The 15,641-nt window shown below is 35.3% G+C and overlaps 1 protein-coding gene across 13 annotated transcripts in view; it reads right to left on the reverse strand.

Moving 5' to 3' along the window:
- Positions 1 to 15,641, reverse strand: part of PTPRK (protein tyrosine phosphatase receptor type K) — a 564,747-nt gene that overhangs the window by 228,625 nt on the left and 320,481 nt on the right. The window lies entirely within an intron of this gene.

The following is a 15,641-nucleotide window of genomic DNA, read 5'->3' on the forward strand; positions in this document are numbered from 1 at the left end:
TATAGTATATATTGCAACAAACCATATTTAATTAAAAAATAGATTTCTTTGATTAAACTGTATATGGAAGATTTCTTTGACAGTCACTTCAGTTCCTCATCTCACTGTATTCTGTGCTCAACCTGTTCATAAAATCTGAAAGAAAAAAATCAAATGATCCCAAGAATAACAATTAATCACTGTTATTCAACGAACAGTAAACTAGAGAATATCTTCAACTCACTGTTTGGCTCCCTTAAGTCTAAGGCCATGAAGGGGTAATTATATCAACATTTCAACTCTTTGAGATAGGAAATTATTGGTGGGTAAAAGAGGATCAGGTAATGGTGAAGACTTCCAGTCACAAGAAGACATGGCTAGTTTATAGAGGTTCTAATGGCGCTATAGGTTACAGAGCAAGTTGGAGATAAAGTTAGAATATCCTATAGTGGCTTACAGATCAACTGAGAATACCATCACTTCAATTCATTTTATGCTAATGCATATTAAATTACCAATGGAGGACTCCAGTTAAAATAGAAAATCATCAACTTATAAAAAGACTAATTTCATTTAAAAAAACATGCAATTAGAAAAGTTCCTGATATTTAATTGTAGCCAACCTCAATCAAACTTTGACAACCGATCCTCAGGTCTAAATACTGCTTTCGTGACCCAAAGAAATAGAATACATAATAAGCAAATGTTTATTAACGTGTCCTTTATTAATATGTCCTTTGTTGCAGATCAAATAAGTTCAAATAGACAGATGGAGTTTTTAATGAGTATGTAGCCAGCAAGAGATGACCAGTTTTCTAATGTCATGTTGTTAAGGCAATGGAAGCAGAAGATACTGACTCCGTTTACTGAGTGACAATGCTTCCACAAGCATGTAAACGTTTATTCCTTTATTTACTCATTTAGTTCATCAGGAGAATATCTATTTACCTATTATTTGCTCATTGCTCTGAAGAGTACAATTGCTGTACAAAGGCATCTCATTTTATATGTACAGGAGATATATGCCTTAGTTTATAATAAAAAAAAATGTGTCAACAGTCAAAACAAGATTTCAGTCATATGGATTACTCTGCCAGATAATAGTCTTTAGATATATACTACTAAATTTAGAGCAGTTATAATTTTAAGACATGTTTCAGTTCAAAAGCATAAATCTTCACACTAAAAGTTGTCAAAGCAAAGCAAAGATGTCTTTAGCATAGACAGATCCAATTCAGTTGTATAAAATAAAAATCCCTAACCTATATAAATCACCAAAGATAAATAATATATATTGGATGTTCAAGAAAATTTTCACGCAAATAAAAAATAAAAAAAAAATTGAGATTGAAAAAAAAAACTGAAAAGAATTAAGCAGTGTTACCTGTACTTGATTAAATTTCAACACAGAAAACTTTATGAAAAGTGAGTTCAGCAGACGTGGTCTGTGAATCCATATTAACTATTCTTCAACAACTAGAGTTGTCAAAGGACTATAGCAGAAGGCAAAAGTATGACGGTATAATTTCTGTATACTTTTATTTGAGTCTCTGAAGTGGGAAAAACATATTTTTTTTTATTTATTTACTTATTTACATATGTAGGATAACATAGCCTCAGGTAGTTTAGGTTTATTGGGTTACTCCCGTCACAGGTCACAGTGCTCCCATTCCTCTTCATTTGTAGCTTCTTTCTTAGTGTTCTGTTGACTTGTAAATACTGTTTTTCTCTTCTCATTGAGTCCTTTGCATAGTTTATTCAGAGCAATGTCCTTTTTGTATGGACACAGGAAGACTTAGCAAATGCTATGCTTTTGTAACCTGGGAGTCATTTGACTCTACATGATATTTTCCTCCTGGACATCTGTTCTCTCAACCTAAGCCTCAGTTGCCCTTACTTCCTACCACACCCAAAAGCAGGGTCCCGACGAGAGACGAGATGGACCCAGGGCAAGCGGTGAGTTGTTTGCTACCCTGGCATCGAGATGGGCCTGGCCAAAGTGCCTAAGCTTAACTATAAGAGCTTGATCATGGACAAATGTTGTCATGATCCAAACAGTGATAACTAGATCTGGACCCTGCTAGGGTGAGGAATGATTAATCTGGCTTGAGTGCTGTAGTCTGAGTCTGTGGCAAGATACTGCCATGAGAGCTGCCTTGCAAGCCTCAATATAGCTCTTGGTATGTCCATACAAAAATAACTAGTATTAAGATGTTAGTAAGTGTTTGGAATAAGGAAAGGAAAAAAAACCTTAAAAATCAGGATGGGCTTTGGAATGCCCTGCCCTGAGGAAGGGCTTTCTTATGTTGACGTTGCTACCTGGCTGGGTGTAGCCTAGAGGGCAAGGTGGGAGAGACAAGTAGGAGAAGAGATGAGAGAAGTGAGAAATGCTGCAGTAGATAGGATAGAGGCCGGAGCTGGGAGTGCTGGAGATGAGAAAGATGGAAGATTGAATAAACGGTAACTAATCAGCAACCAGCTTGGTCCTCGTTCTTCCCTTGCCGGTCCTTGGCCAACGGCCATCCTGATCCAGCCCATACACAGCGGTTCCAGAGCACAGAACATGGGCGATGAGAAAGAGCCGCCCGGAGAGCCCTCGAGCACACGCCCATCGGCGTGCCTTAGTTTTTTACAGGAAGTCACAGTAACTATAGAGTTTACAGAAGTAGTTTCAAAAAGTCCACCCAAGAGGTGGCACAGATGCCAGCCCCAGCCCCTGGGGTTCAGCACTGGTGCGGCAGGAAAGAGAGTCTTGGAACCACGTGGCTGCTGCTGCTGCTCATAACGGGCTAGAGCCAGATGGATTTCTTCTGAGTGATGACTTACAGAAGCAACAGCTCCAAGGGCGGAGTGCAGGTTTTGCATGTGGGAGGACCACGTTCCCTCCCTGGTGCTGCCGGGTCCCCTGAATACCCCCTTGATGGCAAAGTAAGGCTCAAACCCTGCTCTCCCACAGATCAGAGTTAGGGAAATCACTGAAGTGGTAGAGCACATGTCTAGAATGTGTGAAGCTCTGAATTAGATCCTAGCACCACATGACGCCTTGAACATCCTCAAGTGTAGCCCTGGTGGCCCCTGAGTGCCACCAGATCTGGTCCCTGTTCATTTATTTGGGTTTGTTTTCAGCCATGCCCAGCAGTACTCAGGGACTATCCCAGTTTTCAATGCTCTCACTGGTATGTTGGGAGATCATGAGATGCTGGGGATTGACTCTGTGCCTTCTGCATGCAAAAGCATGCATTCATCCCATTGAGCTCTCTCTGGCCTGCCTCTAAATATATACATGTATGTATATATATATGTATATATATATTCATATATACATACATACATATATATATATATATGAAGCCATAAATACCTCTCAGAGAGCCCAGCAAGCTACTAAGAGTATCCCGCCCTCACAGACAGAGCCTGGCAATCTACCTGTGGCATATTTGATATGCCATAAACAGTAATGATAGGTCTCATTCCCCTGACCTTGAAATAACCTCCAATTGTTGGGAAAGACAAGTAAGGAGAGGCTGCTAAAATCTCAGGGCTGAGAGGAACAGAGACATTACTGGTGCCCTCTTGAGTAAATCGATGAACAACAGGATGACAGTGATACAGTGACAGTGATACAGTTTCAAAATAAAAAAAAAAGATAATGCCATGAAATAATCTACTAGAGGAGTTATCATAATTACAAGAATTTCTGAATGAACATTTTAAGTTTCCAGTATTTTTAGCATTTCATTAAGTCCCAAAATATCTGTGTTCAGGAGTGAAAGAGCTAGTAAGAATAAAAGATGTAGTAAGTATAAAAGAATAATAAGGCTAGGTGTGGGCCTATAATATATCATATTTAGATAGAAATAATAGGCAGACATGAATAATTATTGGCCTCTTTAAAAAAATAACAAAATAGTGGCACTTTTCACTGGCATTTAACTATACAATAGTTGATTACTTGGGGAAAAGTATTTTATTCTAATGTGACAACTCCATCAACAGATACTTAATTTCTATTCCTATCCACTATCCCTAGTTCCACACTGTACTAAGGCACAGAGGAGATTTGAAATATCTAAATAAACTGTATCATCTAAAACAAAGACCATGAGAAGGAAATCCTTGTCTTATAACCTATCAATGCACTGCAGTTAAAGGGATAAGCCACTCTTCAAAGCTACCTCTTATACTACCTTGATAAATGTCGCAGGTTTTTAAAAAATAAGGATAGGAAATGGTTACAGAGTCAGATGATTCATATATTCTTCTTAAAAATTCTAAATTTTCCATTTTTTGCCACTTCATTCTACTTAGCTGAAAATTTGCTAGAAAAACAAGCACTCACAAATACAAACATTTTCATAAACAAAACCTCTTCATTGACCTTAACATGAATCTGTACCAATAGACTAAAGTTTAAGTACTATAGGGTATCTACATTTAAAATATTTTGCAATTATGAGTAAAGCAAAAATTAATGATCTAAAAAAAGAAAATAGCACACTTTATTGATACAAAATTTTACAAAATAATACACATAAAATCTGATTGTAAGAACCCTCTATTGTACCTGATAGCAATTCTTTTACAGAAAACTTTCATTTATATGCAATTTTTTTAAAAAGTTAATGTAATTTAGGTGCCATAATTATAATAGTGTTGATGCAGTTTTGAATTACAGTTATTTCACCACCAAAAATGTGTCCAAGATACACCATCACCGTTAATGTCTCTTCCTTTTTTTTTTGCTTTTTATTTATTTATTTATTTGTTTGTTTGTTTGTTTATTTATTTATTTTTTAATTTATTTTTGCTTTTTCAGTCACACCTGGCAATGCACAGGGGTCACTCCTGGCTCTGCACTCAGGAATTACCCCTGGTGGTGCTCAAGGGACCATATGTGATGCTGGGAATCAAACCCAAGTCGGCCGCATGCAAGGTAAGCGCCCTACCCACTGTGCTATCGCTCCAGCCCCTGTCCCTGTCTCTTCTAGTCAAGCTCTCTCTTCGCCCCCATCCCAGTACTGCTTGGTAAAGTCAGTTCTGTAACCCAAAGGTAAGGTCTGTCACCGTCAGATGTGTCTATCTGCATTTCTTGTTCCTCCATTACAAAAGAATGAGATCATCAATATTTATCTAAATGTCACCCTCTCGAAAGCAGACAGATACTAAACTTTGAAGCACTACTTTTAAAAGTGAGTACAGGGTTGGCTTCCTGAGACTCTCTTGGTCAGAACATTTCCATCATGTAATCAATACATACAACCTAATCTTCATGTGGGCGCCTACTGGAAAAATAAATCTTATTTAATATATACTCTAAATCCTTTAATGCTGAATTTACAACAGCCACCCAGACTTGTGCCTGAATAAAGTTTTTCCAAGGTGTATTTCTCCATAAAGCGTGTCCATACTGCCTGCACATATGCAATGAAGAACACTTAACATTTGTTAAAAAGCAAAACCAAAAAACAAAACAAAACAAGAACAAAAAAATCACTTCCACAAAAGCACAGAAAATAAGGCAGTAAATACTCTGCAAGAGGTACACTTCAATATAGCAAAGCAATAAGAAGCTAAATAAATTAAATAAATAAATAGTGTTCTCTTGATTAACCTCAGCTAGGAATACAAAATGGACTTGTGAATGGACTTGTGAAGCTTCTAGCATTCTATGCATGTCTGCAAATACCTGCTAATATGTGGCAAATGCCAATTTCAAAATGACAAATCAGTATTAGCTAATAGACAATCTGGCAAACACTGAATCCTGAATCTGCAAACCATGAGGATTATCCTTACCTGTATCTATAGTTCTAAGTCCAAAATAAGGGTTTCCTCTTTAAAATCTTACCATAAAGACTAGAGATTTGATGCGGTTCTAAAGAAAAGAAATTGCAGCAATATACTATGTATATTATATTTTAAATATACATAGCTACATTTAAATTTTAACTTAAGGATCTGACATTGAACCAAGTACAAGAAAATCAGTTGGGGAATTAATCATAGAACTATATTATATGCATTTGTGCCAATAAGGCCCAATATGTTTTTGTTTTTTTTAATATGTAGTAGAATAAGTGGTGTTAAAGACAGTTCACAGCTATACTCAGAAAACCATATGTACTAGGGAATAAATAAGGGCCAATCACAAGCAAGGTAAGTCCCTTAAACATATGTGAAAACCTTTAACATGGCTGGGAAGGTCAAGTGTAGTGGTCAACACAGAAAACAGCATTCACATGAACCAATTTATAATAAGAGCACTACCAACTGATACTATTTCTCTACTTCTGGGTATACATTTAAAGAAAACAGAATCACTCACTTGGAAAGAGATATACATTAACATGGAAAGAGATATACATTCCCAAATTGCTACATTGTTTACCATAGACAAGGGACAGCAATAACCTATGCCCATCTGTGTATGGATAAATGAGGAAATCTAGGTAGAGAGTGTGTGTCTGTGCTTGTATAAGTACAATTTAGCCATAAAATAAGTATTGTGTATAATTAAATGCAATTTAGCCATATAAAAATGATATACTTGCTATATTTGTCATAACATAGCTAAGAGAAGAAAAATCAGATGAAGAAAGACAAGTACTCTCAATTCTATGTAGAATCTAAATAAATTAAAAAAAAAGGAGCAAAGCAACTCCTAAGGTTATAAATATGTACAAAAGATCAGTGCTTCCCAAGGTAGAAAATGAGCAGAGTTTTGAAGGAAAGTGGTAATGACTGTCAGTAGGTATAAATTTCTCATTATAAAATAAGTTAGTCATGGGAATAAAGAGCATAGGAGAATGGAAGTGAAAAAACAAAATCAGCATCAAGGATATTGTAGCACTGTAGCACTGTTGTCCCATTGTTCATTGATTTGCTCTAGGGGGCACCAGTAATGTCTCCATTGTGAGACTTGTTGTTATTGTTTTTGGCATATCGAATGCCAAAACATGGGTAACTTGCCAGGCTCTACCGTGCAAGCGGGATACTCTCAGTAGCTTGGCAGGCTCTCCGAGAGGGACAGAGGAATCGAACCTGGGTTGGCCATATGCAAGGCAAATGCCCTACCCACTGTGCTATAAATGAAAAATTTCACTGACTAAAGTCTTCTAAGTAGTAACATTGCTTAAGTAGAACAAAATAAAATTAGAAAACTCTCATTTCTAAATAACCTCATTTATACACAAGGATCCTCAAAGCTTATTTTCAAGTGTGAATTTAAGCTGGCAGATTTGAAAAGCAAGTAATGGTAATACTACCCTATCAACTGAAGTATGCAACTAAATAAAAATATATGTGAGGCATTAAATAAACCTAATATTGAAGTAACTTAGAATTCAAGGTAGCCCATCTAACTACAAATTTTATGTATGTGGATATGTATACATTTACCATAGGTAAGCTAAAAAAAATAATGAACTAGAAACAATAAGGGAGACTTCAAACCACTTAACAAGTATCAGGGTGCCTTGGTAGGACTGCAGACCTGAACTCCTTGTCTATAAAACAAGACTATGACCTTCCAAATCAAAAAAGCAAGTTTAAAACCTGTTCATATTTTGCCAAGTAGGTTTTTTTCTTAGTTCAATTAAGTAGGAGTAAATTTATTCCATGTATAAAACTAAAATAAAAGTTTATAAAGGCATCTGAAATAAATCAATTTGTAAAACATAAAATGATACCAAGTATTAGCTCTTCTAAATTTTTAAACTGTTCTATTCTCCAGCTTATACTACCTATAATTATACTGTCACTGCCACTGTCATCCCATTCCTCATGAATTTGCTCAAGTGGGCACCAGTAATATCTCCATCTTCAGACTTGTTACTGTTTTTGGCGTATTAAATATGCCAAGGATAGCTTGCCAGGCTCTGCCGTGCAGGCTAGATACTCTCGGTAGCTTGCCGGGCTCTCCAAGTGGGGCAGAAGAATCGAACTCAGGATGAACGAGTGCAAGGCAAACACCCTACCGCTGTGCTATTGCTCCAGTCCCCAGAATAACAAACTGTGATGGTATTTTGACACACCATGGAAGAAACACCATTTACTATAAGGATATTGTATACATTATAACATAATTTTTATTACAATATGTATTCAACTTTTGAATTATTTTATCGAATTCCTAAGAAAAAGTTTTCAACCAATAATAACATTGGAAGTTGGTGATATGCTACTTTCACTAAAATGTATGAAGAAAGTAAAAACAATTCAAAGACATTCCAGGGGCTAGAGAGACAGTTCAGGGTTAAAGTGCAAAGTAGAGCCCAGGACACACCCACTGAGCAGGTGAACACAAACGGCTCCCACATGCCATTGCCATAACCTGAACAACACTATAGAGTCCAAGTCTGCATCCTCAGACACTTGCAATGAGTTATTATCCTTATTGCTGAAGACCACTGAGACGGGTCCCCAGTCTTCAGAATATCCCTGTCCAAATTAATATTTAAAAAAAAAATCCTGGAGGATAGTCAAGTCTCAAAAGATTAGGGACCAGAGAAATACTACAGAGGGTAGAACATGTGACACATGAGGTTGAACTGGGTTTAGTATTAACACATAACTCATAACACAGCAACCCACAGAGTCACACAAGTGATTCCAGAGCAGAGTCAGGAGTAAACCTTGAGCCACGCTAGTGATGGCCAAAAAACAAAACACAAAATCACATTTTTAGATTAATTTAAACTTTTATGAACTCAATTTGCATGAGATTTTTCTTTTTAGTTTAAAACAAAAATAAGGTGCACAAACATTGTTGTTTATGTTGTATATGTTGTTTATGTTAAGTATTGTTGGCTTTGTGGACCCCCACAGGAAGAAACTAGAGAAAAAGAAATTATTGTCTAAGGTACCACCACCACCACCACCAAAAGTAACACCTTTCTGTCAGGTGATAAGATCCTAAATATCATGACTCCAGTCATTTCCATTAACAAACACAATAACTGACCTAGGATAACTTTTTGAAATGTTAATAAAATCAGTGACTAAATTAAGTCTTATTTATGTAATGTCATTTTAAAGTAACATGAAGAGAAGTTAAAAAAAAAAAGAAAGCATGAAGACTGATGATATCTAAAAGCAACTTTTATTTGGAGATTTGAGATTGCCCTTTTTAAGAATCAAAGAACACCGATCAGCATGAGGGCACAGTTCCACCGCCCATCAGAAGGTGTGTGCTGCTAATGATAAAAGATGTTTATGAAAGCAATTTCAAGGTTATCTTGCACTCTCCCTACACCATCCAATCAAGAAATTTAGAGCAGCAAAACACTTTATTTTCAGTATCAACAGAAGATTATCTGCATCAATAGCCAAAAACAAATGTAAACAAATAGGACACTAAAAAATAAAGGATTGAGTAAGGAAAGAAAAGATTAAATGCAAAGCCTTGGAACAACTTTAAAAAAATTATTATGCATTTTAGAAATCAACTTAAGAGTAGTTTCAGATAACAGCAAAGGTTCAAGACAATGAAAGGTCACAGATATTGTCAAACACATTTTTATGAGATAAATTCGATTATAATTGCTGTGACTCTTCCAGATACAATTTAGACATAGAATCCAATTATCCATTTCATTTTCATTTATACCTTATGGGCGAGATCATTTATCATGTTTCATGATAATGATCAGCAGCACATGGAAAGTCATTTCTGGAGGTAACAAATTACCTACCATATTAGCATAGCTTACAAGATCCTGTCAACAAGTACTATGCATAAATGAGGTAATTAAATTTACAATATGCAGGAGTGTTTGATATGCTGCTTGCTTCCTTCACAGATGCCAAAAATCTGGGTTGCTAAATGCAACAAACATGTTTGGTTGCAAATCAGGAATCATTATGCTCCAGAACTCTAGCAGGTAGTAGGTGTGCTGTGGCTCAAGATGCTGAAAATGCATCTTTCATCATCCCATATTAATTCTTCTCACCAACAACCTATCCATCATTGCTTCAGAGACAGGTTGGAATGAGAGTGTGGGCCCTCACATGACTGCTCCTTGAACTCTTTCTCATCCATCTTTTATATCACTCCTGATTCACAGCTAAGTACCCTCTCCCGACTACCAAACCAAATGTGAACTTTAATGCCTTGAACCTATGTTACCTCTCTAATAGTAATTGATTTCTCTTTACTATGGAGCCACTATTCAAAAAAGATCACTCATGCTTGGCATGCGGATTTAAAAAAAAATATACAAGATACAGATTTCCAATAATAAGAAAATGCATCATTTTGTTTTAAGTTTGGATTCAAAATTGCATGCTCAGCTATTTCTATTTTGAATATTCATAAAACTCAAAAATGCCAGAAAATACATACAGACATAGATGCCTCTGAGTGCAAAGGCATACATAAAAATAGGCTATAATTAAATAAATGCTCTATTTTAATATGAAAATTATTAGAATTCAATATGTTTGATAGATGACAGATAACGTTGAAGAGACTTAGAACACTGAAAAAGGAAAATGTTTATATTTGACAAAATAAAAAGAGATTTTAAAATCAGATGTAAAAACATGTTTTTAAAAAATCTGTCATTAAAATAAATCTCACACATTATTCATCTTCACTTATTACCAAAAGAACCTTCAATAATGGAACCAGTTACTTAGAGGATGGTATTCTATAAACTATCTGAGAATAAAGGATTTTAATTCTGCTACATCTGAATGTGGTTATGAAAGTTTAATAAATCAAAATGATCAAAATGCTTCAGTGACAGATTGGGACTCACTTTCCAATTCAAATCTGGTTTAATATATGGCTTCTCTGACATCTTGCATTTCTACCATCCCTGATGAATCCCAAACACCCTGATTTTCAGTGTTTCCATGCATCAACCACTCTAGTCACGGTAAATACTTTCTAGCAATCTCACATAGTACAAGAAAATGTCAAACATGATAACTTTTTTTTTTTAATCATAGGAAAATTGTGACAAGTGGGAACTCTTGATCTACTCTTAAGTAAACATTTTTAAACCAACCACTGCCAAGAATGAAATTCTTTGAGGACTGAGATTTGCTGTTGACCAAAAGTCTTAGGGAAACAATTTTTGTCCAGGAAACATCTTAAAAAATTAATAAACTAATATACAAATGTAACTCTTAGCACTACCCTGAAAAAAGGATATGTGTAACCATATCATTGTTCTCTTAAAAAAATATCAAATAAATGTAACTGGTTTCAGCAAAACATATAATAGAAGTACTACCTGATAAGTCTGAAATGAAGGCTTACAAATTAAAAAAATATTTTATGTCCACTAAATTCTTACAGCTTCCTTGATAATACATAAATGCCTACTTGTTTATAATTAGTTGAAGCTTTACCACATGCCTAAAGATTAGTATGACCAACTATAAGTTCTTAATTCAAATTACTATCAATGCTTTTAAGTTGTATAGGTCATCCAAATGTTTTTCATAATACTGTATTTCACAACTATCTCCCCATACTCATTACTTCATCGCTAATAATTTTAAGGCTCCTAATAATATTTCCACCATAATCTAGTAACCTGATCATCTCTTTTAGCCATAGGTCCATTCTGGGATGCCTCATTCTAATTTTTGTGATAAAAAGAGTCCACAAAACTTACAGTCACAAAACACACTACTACAAATTTCCCTAAAGCACCTCAACAGTATAACATTAAATTCACCTCATTAGTCTAATATTCAAGTTTCTTCAGAAGTAGGCCTTTAAGGATACTTTCAGACTTTTTTTTTTTTATAGTTCTTCTCTGGAGTTAATATGCTTCTAAATGATAGAAACAAATGGTTTCTTATGCCATGCCCTCTTCTTAAAACAGCCTTTACTTTCCTTCAACTGTCCAAATCTTACCTATTTACCAGTGGTTAAAGTAAATTTTTTCCACCTTTCCAGAACTCCAGAGGCAGCAACAATACCAACCTCTGCTTTGCACATCAAATCCAGGCCTTCATAAGTACTCTTTACAACAGATCTACTTTCATTCTTTGACAAGAATTAGTTAAATACATCTACAGTGTTGTTCATGATGTTGGAGAGAGAGAGACACACACAATTATAAGCCTGCAAAACAGAATAGCTTTTGGCTTTCTCAGACTTGTGCCAATAGAAATATAAATTTGTTTTGAAGACGGGCAAAGAGGCATAGGAGAAAAGCTAAGGGCTGATAGTAAAGGGAAGACCTGGTGACATGAGATTGGCAGTACCATCCCCCACATGTAGGTAAAGAGGGAAAAAAATGGCAATGGCAATACGCAAATCGTCATGTGGGTTAAATTCCTTCTTAAGGAGGGGAAAGGTATTGTTTATTTGTTGATTTTTTTTGAATGAAATGAAAAATTTTCTGCCGCCAAAATTAAATGTGGAAGCTAGAGAGGTAGAACAACAGGTAGAGCATTTACTTTATACACAGCTGACCCCGGTTCCACACTGGGCATCTCAAATGATCTCCCAAGGCCCTGCAAAATAGATCTCTGAGCACAGACCTAGCAGTAAGCCCAGCGGGTTGTGGTGTTAGCTCCCTTCTCCCAGCAAAAAATAAATAAACAAAACCTCAAATCTGATTCAAACCTTTATGACACTTAAAAAAAACAAAATTTTTCTCACTTTTAGTTCAAGAGGAAGAAAAACTTAAAATATTAAAAAAAAAACCCTGTCCCTATTATCCCCATAACTCATAAAAGAAAGGAGTATATCTATGACATCATTTCTCTAAAACACGAAAAAAGCTAAAATAAAACTATAAGGAAACTTTGTGTTGTAGACAAGTATGTTAAGAAAAGCTGATGATGTTTTCCTACTTAATCTGTCCAGTACTTCGTCTAGTACTCAGTCTCCAAGTCCTGACAGTTAAAACTGATCTATGATCTATTACAAAAAATAAAGTAAGATCTAAATATTATTTGTGCAGAGAACCTACTGTGCACTTGGAAATTTAAATTAAATTTAAATTAAATGTAAGTTTGAACAATCAGAAAACCTAAACATTTTTTGGAATCAGTAAGAAAGACTGTATTGGTGAAGCACAATGGGAAAGAATAGCAGAAAAGCAAAAATCAGGTAAAAAAGAATATAAAACAACTTAAATCACAAAGTTGTTGCTATAATCTGAAGTTTATAAACACCACTTCAACCTACACTTCACATTTTTCACACTTTGATTCTGGAGAAACACTGAGAAGAAACATCTGTTCTTCATCTCATCTCTATAAAAAGTTCTTTGTCAATAAACATTGGCTTCCACGAGTGGAAGATGCTATCATTACTCAAAATAATGTGCTGGCAATGCTAAAGCCATAATAAACTAAACCCTATTCCAACCGAGGTTGTGCGCTTCTTTTTTTTTCCCCCTTCCTACGGTGACGAGGACACAGAGATCAATACTCCTCACAACAAGAGCATTTTGCAGAAGTATTCTCTTGTAACAAACAGCAAGCCCAAATCCTCAAACATAATCTGTCACTTTCAGTTTCGGAGCAGATACACTACATTCATACCCTTGGGTCATCTTTGACAACAGGCAATACTATGCCAGCTCTTATTAAAGACTATTCCTATCACTGCCCTCAAAATTTCCTTTAAAATTACCATCTTTTGTATGCACGGAACAGGCTGTCAACTTTGAAAGTGCCAATGAGAGACGAGAGCTGTCCCCATAGTTCATTTTCAGCACTTTTTCGACACCAAGACAGCGGACCCTGAAGGATGTACACTTAGCGTTATTTATTTGCTATTACCAGAACTGATCAAACAATCTATTTGTCCACATAATTTTTGAAGAAAATAGTCAGCAAAGTATCTATACCTATAAGTACAAGTGATAGGCACCAAAAAAAAAAAAACTATGTTAAAAGAAAAATAAAGCTACTAGAAGTATTAAAAAATGTTTTTAAGGGAGGGGAGGGTTGACTCAGTGACTAAAGTGTCTGTCTTGGAAAGTTGAAGCCTCCAGATTGATCCCCAGCATCACACAACGCACACCTTGGAAAACAACAGCCTCAAAAAGTTTTCTACTTGCCTATATTTGAGTATTCAAATATAGTGGCTATATAAAGTTGCTATATAAAGTGAATATGCTAACAATACCATGTAGAAAAGTGTGAGTGCAGTAACTCAGGAGTAGGCAGGTCCCTTATGCATTCATGACTCAGAGATTTCATGAGAAACTTGACGTATTCAAACCTAGACTCAGAACCAGAGGGACAGTTAAACAGGCTGGAGTTCATGTTCTGCACACATGTCTGGGTTAAGCCAATATCACTAATAGTTCCATGAGCACAGAGCCATGAACAGAACAAAAGCACTATTGGATGTGATCCAGAAATTAAAGCAAAAACAAACAACAATAAACTTAGGCAAAAGAGATGCTGTAGAGGATTCAAAAAAGGTAATTATTCAAGCATGTATAAATATAAGATAGGCTGTCTCTCTGACTGAATACAGAAGTCAAATATCCTATTTCCTATTCCTAAAAAAAAAAGTCTTGGATTTCAAGATTTATTAAGATAATATAAAGCTATTCTTAAGATTAGAGGTTTTCTTTAAAATGGAGTTATATATAATGCATAAGATAAACCTTTTATAACGAATTACAGAATTAACTGAGAGAAGCATTCCAGAGGCTAAGAGCATTATTAAACAATGCTAATGTGAGATAACACTTTAGAAATGAGTCCAGCATTAGAAGACAAGAAACAGGGGTTAAATTCTGGCTGAGTCTATTGTAAGATCTTTGTGTCTCTGGGCAATTCACAGAGAGTCTATATTTCTGTTTTCTCCCCTATAAAATTACTAAAGGTGAAAGTATTAAAAATCAAGTAAATCTTACAATAACACAGGTAAAAAAGCATCTGATGACAAGCATCATAAAATATATTAACTTAAATATGGATGTAACTCATATTTGTGTTTTAGCTACTGTTTCCCCCACCTCTCATTGGAGCAACCTATGTTCAACCTATTTATTTGGACCCAAAGTCCCTTCCTGAAGCCTCTCACAAATCCTTGCAGTTATGTGGGTTTTTGTTAATATTCCCCAGGCTGTTTCTAAGGGAGATTTGTATGGCTTATAATTATTTCTACTTGTACCATTATCGATTTATATTTAATCATCTATTCACTAGAGCTGTTTTTTTTTTAATAAGTTTTTCATATGGCTGAATTCTTCATTTTTATTAAAGTTTTAGCTCTGGGGTCACTCTCTCAAAAAGGCCTTCTAAATTACCTTATCTGAAATAGAACCTGTTATTTTGTGTTTTCTTTATAGTACACCCCAGTTCCATACATTTTTAGCATCTTCCTACATATTGTGCTCAAAATATCTTAACATTAATCTGTTTATATGAATAATGACCTTGAACTTAACTTACAGCTCTGTATCTACAACACCAGTAGATATCTAAAATATACAAGTTATCAAATAGCATTAATATATCACAATTCTTCTGGTATCCAGGATTAATGAAGATCATTTGCAAGTTTAACTTTCTAGATTTGAAAGTCAGACTGAAAGATTCTTTTGAATCTTCAAGAAGCCAGAATTAATTGATATCTGCCATTTGGTTTTGAGACAGCTAAAATTTACAGGTCTACATAGAAAAAGAGACGATGGTTTTTATTTCATTGCGACATAGTGTGGACAACA

This window comes from Sorex araneus, chromosome 4 (assembly GCF_027595985.1).
Source record: "Sorex araneus isolate mSorAra2 chromosome 4, mSorAra2.pri, whole genome shotgun sequence".
Lineage (NCBI taxonomy): Eukaryota > Metazoa > Chordata > Mammalia > Eulipotyphla > Soricidae > Sorex > Sorex araneus.